The sequence below is a fragment of the Alligator sinensis genome, unplaced genomic scaffold, assembly GCF_000455745.1.
Source record: "Alligator sinensis unplaced genomic scaffold, ASM45574v1 scaffold268_1, whole genome shotgun sequence".
In the NCBI taxonomy this organism is placed as follows: Eukaryota; Metazoa; Chordata; order Crocodylia; family Alligatoridae; genus Alligator; species Alligator sinensis.
This window is the reverse complement of record NW_005841853.1, coordinates 3,810,808-3,823,508: the sequence shown is the minus strand read 5'-3', so window position 1 is coordinate 3,823,508 and position 12,701 is coordinate 3,810,808.

The following is a 12,701-nucleotide window of genomic DNA, read 5'->3' as shown; positions in this document are numbered from 1 at the left end:
ACGAACAGATCCAAGGAGGTGATACTTCCCCTCTATCAGGCGCTGGTCAGACCGCAGTTGGAGTACTGCGTGCAGTTTTGGGCACCGTACTTCAAGAGGGATGTGGATAACCTGGAGAGGGTCCAGAGAAGGGCCACTCCTATGGTTAAGGGCGTGCAGGCCAAGCCCTATCTTGCAGACCAAGCCCTACGAGGAGAGACTAGAGAAACTGGCCCTCTTCAGCCTCCGCAAGAGAAGGTTGAGAGGCGACCTTGTGGCTGCCTATAAGTTCATCACGGGGGCACAGAAGGGAATTGGTGAGGATTTATTCACCAAGGCGCCCCCGGGGGTTACAAGAAATAATGGCCACAAGCTAGCAGAGAGCAGATTTAGACTGGACATTAGGAAGAACTTCTTCACAGTTAGAGTGGCCAGGGTCTGGAACGGGCTCCCAAGGGAGGTGGTGCTTCTTTCCCGCCTATGCAGGGGGTTGGACTCGATGATCTATTGAGGTCCCTTCCGACCCTAACATCTATGAATCTATGAACGACTGTTGCCTCCCAAGACTGGGGGAGCACCATGGTGGTGAGCAGCAAATGGGGACCACTCGCAGCCACCAGTGTAAGCGTCATAGTCATCGAGTGGGGACAGTGAGCGGTGAGCGCTGGTGCAATCTGGTGGGGGAGGGAAAGGACGTGCCCCCCCTATGTGCATGATCATGGTGTAGAACAGTGTTTCCTAACCAGTGTGCTGCAGCACAATAGGTATGAGGATGCAGAATACCTTAACAGGTGTGCCATGGAAACTTTTTATGAATGTAAGTGTGCCTTGGGCTGGAAAAGGTTGGGAAATATTGGTCTAGAAGAACTTACATGAGGATAAGATTTCTGAGAGTAGGTGGAGCTCTTTAATGTAGCTGACAAAGACATTGCAAAACCCAATAACCAGATGCTAGAGCACCTTTTGGCAAGAAACAAGGTAATTTGTAGTGATGATAATGAGCCACTGGAGCTACTTATACAAAGGGAGGTGGTGGATAATCTGTTAGAAGACAGATTTCTATCTGGCCCCAGACTAAAACCCAGCTATTGGCTGCAGAGCCAGCTGGGCTGAGTACATTAGCCCAGGCCCATCCCTTGTGCTCTGCCTACTCAAAGTATGTGGTAGCTCAGCCCTACTCCTGCCTGGCCTCCAGCCCCTCATGCCTGCCTATCCTACTGCATATCTGAACTCCCCAGCTCCTCACCTTCTGACCAATTTGGACAAGTACAGATATTGCTCTGGATTAGATGGTACTCTCCAACTCCCTGGTTTGAGTCCTTTGCACTGCCTTGACACAAATCTGGATACTCCGCAGGTACTAAGCTAATGCTTTGATTATGACCCTGCTTAACCTACATGCAGAAATAGGGGCTCTGTGGGTACAAAATGTAGCCCTGATAGCTCAAGCAGACCCTGCAGGCCCAGAAAGTACAAGTTGCTATTCCAGGCATCCCATCTGTATCTGCTCCTCAACATCCCCCAGAAGCCAAGGTATCTTTGATAGGAACCCGGGGAAGTTCAGCGGTTACTCCCTCAAGTCAAGATGCCATCCACATGGCAATGGTAGATGCAAGTGAAGCCTGCTCTCTGGGTGGTAGCCAGAGAACTGGCAGCTAGGAATGGGTGCATTTGAAGGAAAGGCTCCTTTTGCTGCTGAGCTGTTCGTTTGAAACGGGTGGCTTGGCATCACTGGATTTTCAGTACTTCCAGCCCTGTGTGATGCCCAGGACTGTGTGTCAGCAGGCTGAGACCTCTGGGACTGGCACAGCAGGTTGTTTCACACTCAAGTGGACCTGTCAGCGAGGGAGGTGGTGGGTTACTATGAAGCAGGCCAAGAGGAGAGACAAGCAGGAGTCAATGAGACCAGATAAAGAGCCCAGCTCAGTGCTAATTAGTACATCAACCTATGGGAAGAGACTCAAGGAGAACTGCAGCCCTGAGCAGTCTTAACCGGGGCAGCAACTTGAGTCCACCAGGGCTAGCAAACCCACTAATCGAGTCCACCAGGGTTCAACTGGCAGGTAAGTTCCCAAAGAGGGTTTTTACAACCGGCTGCACCAGCTGAGCACAACTCATGATGATTAAATTGGGGAGAGGCACCTGGTGTCACTCTGGCTTCACTGGAGGACCACCTCCAAAATTTATAAATTACCAACCAAGGCAATAGGCCAAAAAGCAAGGGAGGTAACTGACTGAGGAGCTAGAGCATTTATTAGGTCTTATCAAACTGTCAGAAGGTACAACATTGTTCATGGAAATTGAGGCCTGTTCCAGTTTGGTGCATTGGCAGGGCAAAGGCTTTATTTGCTAAACAGACAGTACATTTTGTCTCCTGGCAAAAGTAAGGAGACCCAAGGGGAAGGATGAAATAGGTGCTGTGTGTGTTGGCCCAACAGTAGGCAGACGTGCTGGAACAATGGAAGCTAGAGAGGGAACAAAACCAAAAGAACTAAGAGCTGTAACTAGAAATATTTCAGGGGCAGCAGGGCTGAGCTAGAGAACTGCTGAAGAACAAATGCAACAAGCTGAAGAACCAAAAGCTCTATTCACTTGACAGCAGTGGCTGTTTGAACAACTCACCAACTCAGCTCAAGAGCCACAGGGAGATGGAACAGAGTCATGGAGAAAACTCTGGGGTTTTACCTTACAAATGACATAGGGGGATGACCCTGGAGGCATTTATTGAGACCTTCGAATGGATTACAGTGGTGGCTTAATTGGATGCATCTACAGACCTTCTAGATTGGGGAAACCCAAACTGCTTATCAGGCACAATCACAAGCAGCAGCCCAGGACTATGGCCCATTGAAGGAAACCAAACTGAAATGACTAGAAGTCTTTGGGGAGTCCTATTGCCAACAATTTCAAAACAAAAGAGCTGGGACAAGCACTCCAGGATGCAGCATTAAGCAGCTCTTTGGGATGAAGCAAGCTACAGTAGAAATAATAAAACCAGACTGTACTGGAGCAAGTTCTCTCAGTTTTGACACGTCTTTGAAAGTGGATGAAGCAACACTGCCCAGACAGCCAAGAAAGCCATGAAATAGGTCAACAACTTCATGGCTGAAGAAGATGAACTGAAGCAAGAACAGGGAGTGGGGATAAGGAAGAGAGGAACCAGGGAGTTCACCTCTTAAAAGGAGTGAGACCTGTAAGAGAGGGATGGGAGACACAGAGGAAACCCTGCCCCTCACAAGAATGGTGGAGGGCGGCATTTCCGATCTGGGAAGTAGATCATATAGCAAACTACTGTGCCAAGGAAAGAAGAGAAAGTCTTCCTATACCAGAGAGGTCTACCCAACAGAAGGAGAGCCAGGAGGGAAGTGCAGCAGGATACTAATATTTATTTTGATTACGCTCAGCTCTGCCACCTAGTTTCTCAAGTCTGTGCCCTACCAGTCTAACAGCCCCATGGGTACCTGAAGTCTTAGTTTACATTCTCCTGGCTGGGATGGTCTTATGTCTTTAGTTGTCCCCAGAAATCAGTCACTGCCTTTCCCCTATTTAAGGGAGGCTAATAGTTAAACTTGGTGGGTACTGGTGGGCACAATTCCTTAAGGCAGTGGTTCCCAACCTTTTTTTCACCATGACCCACTGCTGGGAATGGAGTGTGGTGGTGGCGACCCAGGGGTGGGGGAGCTCTTGGCACATAGTGCATCTCATTTTTTGTGTGCGGTGCCAGCGGCATTGCCCCCCATGACCCTCATTTGGGTCATGACCCAAGGTTGGGACCCACTGGTTTAAGGCAATCTGATAATCTGACCAGGGGAGCAATTTCATGGGGCAGAGTATGAGAAGCATGCAAGACCCTACACTTTAAACAATTGTAGACACCTGTGTGCCACCTGTGAATGGATGGCCTGGTGGAACAATTTGACAGCATGCTAAAGAAAATGTTAAAAAAATTATAGCAAAGGATCCCAGACACTGGGACCAGTAATTAGCACCATTAATGTTCACTATAAAAGAGGTCCTCCAGGCACCTACAGAGTGTTTCCTTGTTGAGTTATTTGGGGGGCAACTGATGGGTATCTTGGACATTATTAAAGAAGGCGAAGAGAAAACATAAGAACAGAACCCAGTGCAATCAGTGCCAGATTTGGGCAGAAGCTAAGCAACCTGTAGCTTAGGGCCCCACATTATGAGGGGCCTCTAAACCAACCCCTGTGCCGTGAAGTGTCAGCTGCTGGACTCAAAGCGACTGTGGCCTGGCAAACCATGGTCCCACAGAACTGGGTAGAGAGGCCACGACTGCTCCCACAGGGCCCACAGTAGTCATGGTTGAAGTTTGGCCCACCTGCCCGCCCGCGGGGTGGAAGTAACTTTACCTTGTGTTCCGGCCATGGGGCTCCACATGGTGGCCTACAGTTTGCCAGGCCATGGCCACTTCCAGTCCACAGTTTGCTGAGCCGTGGCATGGAAAGGCTGGGAACCCCTAGCGTAGGGCCCCAGCATCTCATAATCCAGTCCCGAGTCCAATACATCCTGCAAACATGCAAGTTATTGAACACAGTGGAAGAAGTGATGAAAACCAACTTGCTAAAAGGTCCAAGACAGGCTAGAGACTGAATGTAGCAAAAGAGCTCAGGAGAGAGAGTTTGAAGTAGGAGATCAAGAATTAGTGCATCTGCCCATTCAAAAAGCTGTGGAATCACCACTGAGTCAACAGCTACCACCTTTTGATCCAATTCTTCTACACCATCAAGCTTTCCTAGCACCACAATCCACATCAGGGATGGCACCCTACACACCACTGTATAGAGGAAACCCACAGGCACCACCTGTCCACAAACCCAACCACAAGCAGCAAGCTGTAATCTAGAGTCAAGTCTTTGGATACCTCTGCTGAAAACGTTTGACACCCACCTCATCAACTGGAAAAGAGCCTTTTATCCAGCAAGACAAAGTTCTTTGGGTAAATCTGATACCTTTTATTAGGCCAACTTTTTAGTTGCTCTAATAAAAGATATCAGATTTAACCGAAAAACCTTGTCTTCTTATGTCCTTAGACCTACATGGCTACAACCAACCCCCACCCTTTACCCAGCAAGGACACTCCAGCAGAGAAATAGATGGTATAACTTTGAACAATCCACACAAGCCTTGTGATAACCTACTACAATGCAAAAGACACCCCCCCCCCCCCCACATTGATTGTACTCCCCTGGTTGTTACATATCATCCAACACTGGAACCTATAATGTTCAAACCATTGCAGCTTATACACCAAAAAAAAATCAGAGCTTCATCTGATCCCAGCAGTCTTTCCCGGAAGGTCCCTTCCAGCCCCTAACAACTATGAAGCTATGAAGTGTTCCCAACCCCCCAGTCCTGGCCTTCAAGCAACCTGCAAGCCTATACCAACTCAATCAGAAGAAAACTTCCCTTCAATCAGACTCCAACTCTGCCTTAACAATAAATGCAAAACCTCTGAACATCTGCAGCTCCACAACGATCAACAGCTCTACTAAAAAAGCCATTAGCATCCATTGATCTGACAGGTGTCAGGTATCCAGCATGCCAAATGCCCTCATGGAAACCAGGTGGATGAAACGAGATGAGAATTATGTACCAGAACAAACCCACAATAAAAAAAACACCACCAAAAGACAGAGATACACAAAAGGCCAATAGGATCACATTTTTTCCCCACAGAACAACCAATGGCTAGATTTTGAGCGTAGACCTGCATTTACTTTTTAACATGCAGTTTAATATGTAGTTAACATACTATATTATATTTTAGTTAGTTGTTAGAGTATGTACATATATATTTGATATTTACCACTTAACCTAAGTCTAGCTAAGTGCAGCTGTGCAATAGTAGTACAGAGCAAGGTTGCAGAGGGTGACCTGATAGGGGAAAGCTTTCCTCCTTTACACCAGGAATGGTTTACACACACACACACACACACACACACACACACACACACACACACACACACACGATAAGGATGCAGATATAAGGAGTATTTCTCCCAGGCCATAAACAGACTTTAGAAGATATTTCTCATGCATTTCATCTGAGATAAAAGGTGCAGCTGGGAACACTAAAACAGCCCCAACTTTGAGGTGGGAAAACTGCAGTTACTGTGTTATAGGAACTGCATTAGTGACAAGTTCAGCACATGACAGTAGGCATGAACACAGTGCCCTTATTGGCTGGACAAGGTGCACCGGTGACTCCCCAGTGACTGAGCATTAGCACAGGACAGATGGCATAAACTGAATTTAAGACAGACAGTGACTTTCTGGCTCATTACCATCTAATAAATACTGCTAGTAACCTTCATGGGGATTACTTCAGTCTGAATCGCAAAGTATCTGTGAGGAGGAACATAGTGACACCCAACACAGCAAAAGGGAACGCAGCCGAGCTCTGGGGCAGAACAAGTCACACACGCCTTTCCCAGAGAGCAAGCTGACCCTGGCGCTGAGACAGTGAGATACAAGGCACAGACAGACAACAGGCCTGGGAAGAGAGTGACTGCTGCAGAATATCCTGTGGCCAAGAGTCCTAGGAAAATTGCAGTTATAAAGCAAGGAACAGGCCAGAATGATGGGGGCACTTGGCACAACCAACCTTTCACTCAACTGTCAGCTATTTTTACAAACAGAGGTGGCCAGGGATACCCCAGCACCATCAGAAAGGGACCAGGGAGGAGATCTGTCCTGGTCAGGGTACTAGAGCTGCCTCTGCAGCCGTCTGCTGCCAGGCAAGCAGCTGGATCAGTTCAGAGGTACACCACCCCCCACTCCACCCCGACAGCCAGATATGGGGTGCAAAGCTGCAGCAAAGAGGCCATGTCCCGGCCGGCCACCGTGCCAGAGATAGTAGTTTCCCCGTCCATCCCTCGCTGCAGAGTCAGTCCTGTAATGATGATGATGATCAGGGAGAGGCGTTAAGTGAGAATAACATTTTATTGTATTTGGATGCCCTTAATGCTCATTCCAACAAGCCCATTAATGTCTCTTTAAGGGAGCTTTGGCAAAATGCACCCACCCCCCCCTACACACAGACAGCCCCTAGGCTGGGTTACAGGCTGGTGCAGCTGGCCAATACACCACCCTGACCACAAATACCATGGCTGTCCAGGAAGTTGGGGTGGGCTTGTCCACCTGGGTTGTTGCACGGCTTTTATGATCCATTGGGAGTTTGTCCTATGTCCCAGAGGCTGTGGGTGCTGGTAGTTGGGGTGGGGTGTGTGGTGAATGGTACATAGCTAAAAATCAGGTAGGAGGGTGTCCCCTTAACAATTGTGAATGTGTGTGGGGTGCAATTAGCCAGCTGTATTGTGTTGCAAGAGTTCAAATTCTCACCCAGACTCTGGTAGGGTGATTATTGCCATTGTCAGAATCAGGTCCTGCAGTCGCTGCTTCACGCGAGGCGAGCATTATCCTTCGAACCTGACCATCCTTCCATCAGCTGTAGAAGCCAGGAACAGGCAGGCGTCCGTGCCACTCAGGGAAGATGCAGACTGCTCTCGCTCCTCAGCCAACCCCCAGGCACCCAACTGGGACAAAGCGGAGCTGAAGGACCTCTTGGACATATGGGGAGAAAAGAAAATCCAGCGCCTGCTGGAGGACTGCCACCACAACAAGAGCGCCTTCCAGTACATTGCAGAGCAGATGCAGCTTCGTGACCATAGCAGAGGCGTTAAGCCATGCCGCTGCAAGATCAAGGTGATGAAGTGGGACTTACTGGGCCAAAGATGCCAATAACAGATCCGGAGCAAAAAGGCAAACATGTGCATTTTATGAGGAGCTGTCACAAATACTCTCCAAGGAGAAGGCTTGCCAGGCAACCAAAATGTTTGGCACTACAAGGGGAGCAGGAGCTCCCCGGACCAGTGATAAGAGTATTGGGACTGTGACCCCGAATAACGCATATTGACAACGACCCATGCTTTCGGGAGGGGGGATTGCTGGGGCGGGATGGGCTTCATCTCTCCCCTAATGGCAAGCGTATCTTCTCTTCCAGGTTGGCTGATCTCGTACGGCGAGCTTTAAACTAGACTCGCCGGGGGAGGGGGCTGCAGGAAGACGAGGAGACGCCATCAGGGCAAGGGGTGCAAAGGTAAGTAACAGGGGTCCTGATGGTCTGGCTAATCAGGGGGTGGGGGGGCACACAGTCTTGCAAGGCCTTAAATGCCTGTACACCAATGCTCGTAGCATGGGGAACAAACAGGAGGAACTCGCCCTCAGAATAGCTAGTTCAAATCCAGATGTCGTAGGGTTAACAGAGACATGGTGGGACTCATCCCATGACTGGGCAGTTAACATTAGGGGCTATAGGCTGTACAGGCGGGGTAGAGGAGGGGGAAAAGGGGGGGGGGGGGGCACTTTATGTCAAGGAGCACTACACATCCTCTGCCAGCAGTATGGGGTCAGGGGAAGGGCGAGCTGAAGTGCTCTGGGTCAAGATCCAGGGGGGGCAAGGCGAGAGGGATTTGACAGTGGGGGTCTATTACAGACCCCCCAATCAGGAGGAGGAGCTGGACAGGGAATTTTCAGGCCAGCTTGCGGAGACACTAAAAGCAAGGGATGTAGTTGTCATGTCCGGGTAATTAAAATCGCGGCCGGGGGCGACAAGGCGAGAGGGATTTGACAGTGGGGGTCTATTACAGACCCCCCAATCAGGAGGAGGAGCTGGACAGGGAATTTTCAGGCCAGCTTGCGGAGACACTAAAAGCAAGGGATGTAGTTGTCATGGGCGATTTTAATTACCCGGACATCTGCTGGGAGGAGCAGTCAGCCGGGACGGACCGCTCCAGGAGGTTCTTGGCCGAGTTGCAGGACCTCCACTTGATTCAGGAGGTGCACAGTCCCACCAGAGGAGATGCTCTGCTGGACCTGGTCCTGGCCGCAGGCGACGACCTGGTAAGAGGCCTCCAGGTTCTTGACCACCTGGGCAATAGTGATCATCGCGTGCTGGAATTCACCATCCAGCGTAGAGTGTCAAGGGCCCGCAGCAAGGTGGTGGCCCTAGACTTCAGGAGGGCCAACTTCAGTGAGATGAGGAGATTAGTGGGAGAGGAACTGGGGTCCTTGAGGGCAGAGGAACTCAGCGTCCAAGAGGAGTGGTCGTTCCTTAAGGAAACGATACTCGGGGCCCAAGGGGTGTCCATCCCGACAAGAAGCAAGGCGGGCAGGAGTGTCCAAAAGCCCCCCTGGCTCACCAAGGGTGTCCGGGAATGCCTGCTTGCCAAAAGGGTGGCGTACGCCCGGTGGAAGGGGGGTGTAATCTCCAAAGAGGAGTATACCTCCTCTGCTCGGGCCTGCAGGCGGGCTGTTAGGAAGGCCAAGGCGGAGATAGAGCTCGGATTAGCGTCCAGGATTAAGGATAACAAAAAGTCCTTTTTCAAATATATTGGGAGGATGAAGAAGGCGCCGGGTAATGTGGGGCCCCTGCAGGATATGCGGGGCAATCTGGTGGTTGCGTCAGAGGATAAAGCGGACCTCTTTAACCAATTCTTCACCTCCGTTTTCTTGTGCAGGGACCGGGACTTCCCTGCTGTGATAGAAGCCGGACGCGAGGGGATCGCCTTCAGACCTCAGGTTGGGGAGGACCGGGTTAGAGAGCTTCTGGAGGGGCTGGACGCGTTCAAGTCAGCGGGTCCGGATGCTCTCCACCCCAGGGTGCTGAGGGAGCTGGCTGGGGTTATTGCAGGGCCCCTGGCACGGCTCTACGAGCGATCGTGGTGCTTGGGCCAGGTGCCAGACGATTGGAAGGTAGCTAATGTGGTCCCCATCTTCAAAAAAGGGAAAAGGGAGGACCCGGGCAATTATAGGCCCGTCAGTCTTACCTCAATCCTGGGGAAGCTCTTTGAGAAGATCATCAAGGAGCACATTTGTGATGGGCCGGCATCCGAGATGATGCTCAGGGGCAATCAGCATGGATTTATTAGGGGGAGATCATGTCAGACCAACCTGATTGCCTTTTATGATCAGGTCACAAAGGCCATGGATGCAGGTGTCGCGGTGGATGTAGTCTTTCTGGACTTCAGCAAGGCCTTTGACACCGTCTCTCACCCCATCCTAATTAATAAACTAGGCGACTGTGGCATAGATGCCTACACGGTCAGATGGATTGCAGATTGGCTGAAGGGTCGCACTCAGAGGGTGGTGGTGGATGGATCATATTCGACTTGGGGGGAGGTGGGTAGTGGAGTCCCCCAGGGCTCGGTCCTGGGGCCTGCGCTGTTCAATTTCTTCATCAGCGATCTTGATGTTGGGGTGGAAAGCAACCTGTTTAAATTCGCTGATGACACCAAAATTTGGGGGGAGGTGAGCACGCTAGCAGGGAGAGAGAGATTGCAGAAGGATCTGGATAGGTTACAGGGGTGGGCAAACAGGAACAGGATGTGTTTCAATACGGACAAGTGCAGGGTGCTGCACTTGGGTAGTAGGAACCAGCAGCACACTTATACGATGGGGAACTCCCTACTTGAGAGCACGGAGGCGGAAAGGGATCTTGGTGTCATTATTGACTCCAAGATGAACATGGGCCGACAATGCGAGGTCATGGTTGGCAGGGCTAACCGGACCTTGTCGTGCATCCACAGGTGCATCTCGAGTAGAGCCAGGGAGGTGATCCTCCCCCTCTATGCGACGCTGGTCAGGCCGCAGCTGGAGTATTGTGTCCAGTTCTGTGCGCCCCATTTCAGGAGGGATGTGGACAACATGGAGAGGGTCCAGAGGAGGGCCACCCGCATGATCCGGGGACAACAGGGCAGACCCTACAGTGAGAGACTGCGGGACTTGAACCTATTCAGCCTCCACAAGAGAAGGCTGAGGGGGGACCTGGTGACCGTCTATAAACTCACTAGGGGGAACCAGAAGGGTTTGGGGGAGACGCTGTTTCCCCTAGCCCCTGCTGGCATAACAAGGAATAATGGGCACAAGTTGATGGAGAGGAGGTACAGATTGGACATCCGAAAAAACTACTTCACAGTCAGGGCGGCTAGGAGCTGGAACCAACTTCCAAGGGAGGTGGTGCTGGCCCCTACCCTGGGGATCTTTAAGAAGAGGCTGGATACTTACCTGGCTGGACTCATTTGAGTCCCGTTTTTGTTTTTAGGGTGAGTGGTTTTGTTTGTGTTTTTTGGGTTCTTCTCCCGCCCTGGCGGGGGGTCGGGCTAGAAGATCTATTAGGTCCCTTCCGACCCTGAAACTATGAAAATATGAAACTATGAAACTATATTATGACACCTTCATGCCTGGGGACTGCCACAATGTGGAGATGGTGATGAATGAGAACATCCCCTGGCTGCCAGCTCTGGCAGTCCTTGCAAGACATCCAGACTGAACCGGGGGAACATGCTGAGGGCACGTTGCTCATTCCCAGTCCTGGGCTTGCAGGAGCATGCCTCTCTGAGTGCAGATGAAGGGGAGGGTTTGGAGGACACAGAAGAGGATACAGACATTGAGGAGTATAGCCACATGACCATCACCACCCAGACCCCAAACCATGCCCCTGATGGCTCAGGCATCAGGAATGGTAAGTGTCTGCATACTGCCTGGGGGGCTTCGAAGAGGTTGGGTGGGGGCCTTTCCACCCCCTTGCTGGTTTTAAGCTCTGGTGTGCTATAGTGGGGGGAGGGAGGGTGGAGTAGGTGTTTAACCCAGTCCCCGGAGCATTTAAAGGAGACTGGGGGTTTGTGCTGGGGGTCTCGGGGGCTGGAAGGGGCATAGAGCAGAGGCTGAAGCCCCAGCTGCCCTGGAAAGAGGGCAGTGTGGAGTCTAACAACTATTTCTCCCTTGTCACTCCTCTGTCAGCAGGCACCACGTGTGTGTGGGAAGACAGCTCAGCATGAGTCTGGTGCTGGACCATGGAGGGTCGCCAGGTCAGGATACAAGTGGATGCAAGACCTTCATAGAAGGCAGTCTAAAGAGGATATGTTGCAGGCTGTAGTGGACATCACTGAATCCAGCGCACGGACAGAAGATGCCTGGCATGAGAAAGTCTGGGGAAAGGGTTTAGAAAGTTGGCAAAGGCAGGAGACTACAATGGAAACAGTGGTGGCTGCCATTGTCAGGGCATCAGATGTGAGCAGCCGATGCTGGGAGCTGGTGGCAGAGTCTGCTGCACAGCTGGGATCAGTTCAGGAAAGCCTGGGGAACAGAGTCAGACCAAGGCAGAAGCTGCAGCCAAGCTCTACCCCCAGGAGCAGCAGCAGTGGTTGCACAGGAGCCTGCTCCTGGGGCAGATATGGGGGGTGGGAGTGGCTCCTCCAGATGGGCTGTCATGACCCAAAAGGCATGACTGTGTGTGCGCGCTTCGGCATCAGAATTATCCACGTTAAGTTGCAGAGCATTGCATGGGAGTTTCCTATAGCAAGAGGAAACCCCGGTGCAGGGACCAGTTTCCCGCCTTTTCTGCAGCTTCTTTTGCAGAGTGCATTGCTCATGTTGCGAGAGGAATGCACGGTGCAAAAGAGTTCCCGCCACCGGTATGCAAATTCGTTCCCCGTGATTGGCTAGTGCTAAATTATTCACACGTGGCAGCTAGCGATTGGCCTGTTAGCCGTATAAGAGGCTTGAGCAGTTTCTGCCCAAGCGGAAGAGGACTCCACATCCATCTCGTGGGGACTCTGGGTACACGGCAGGGTAATAGAGACCCTGTGTGAGATCCAGAGGAGCGTGGCGGCCTGATCCACCGCCCACCTCTTCCCGTCTTC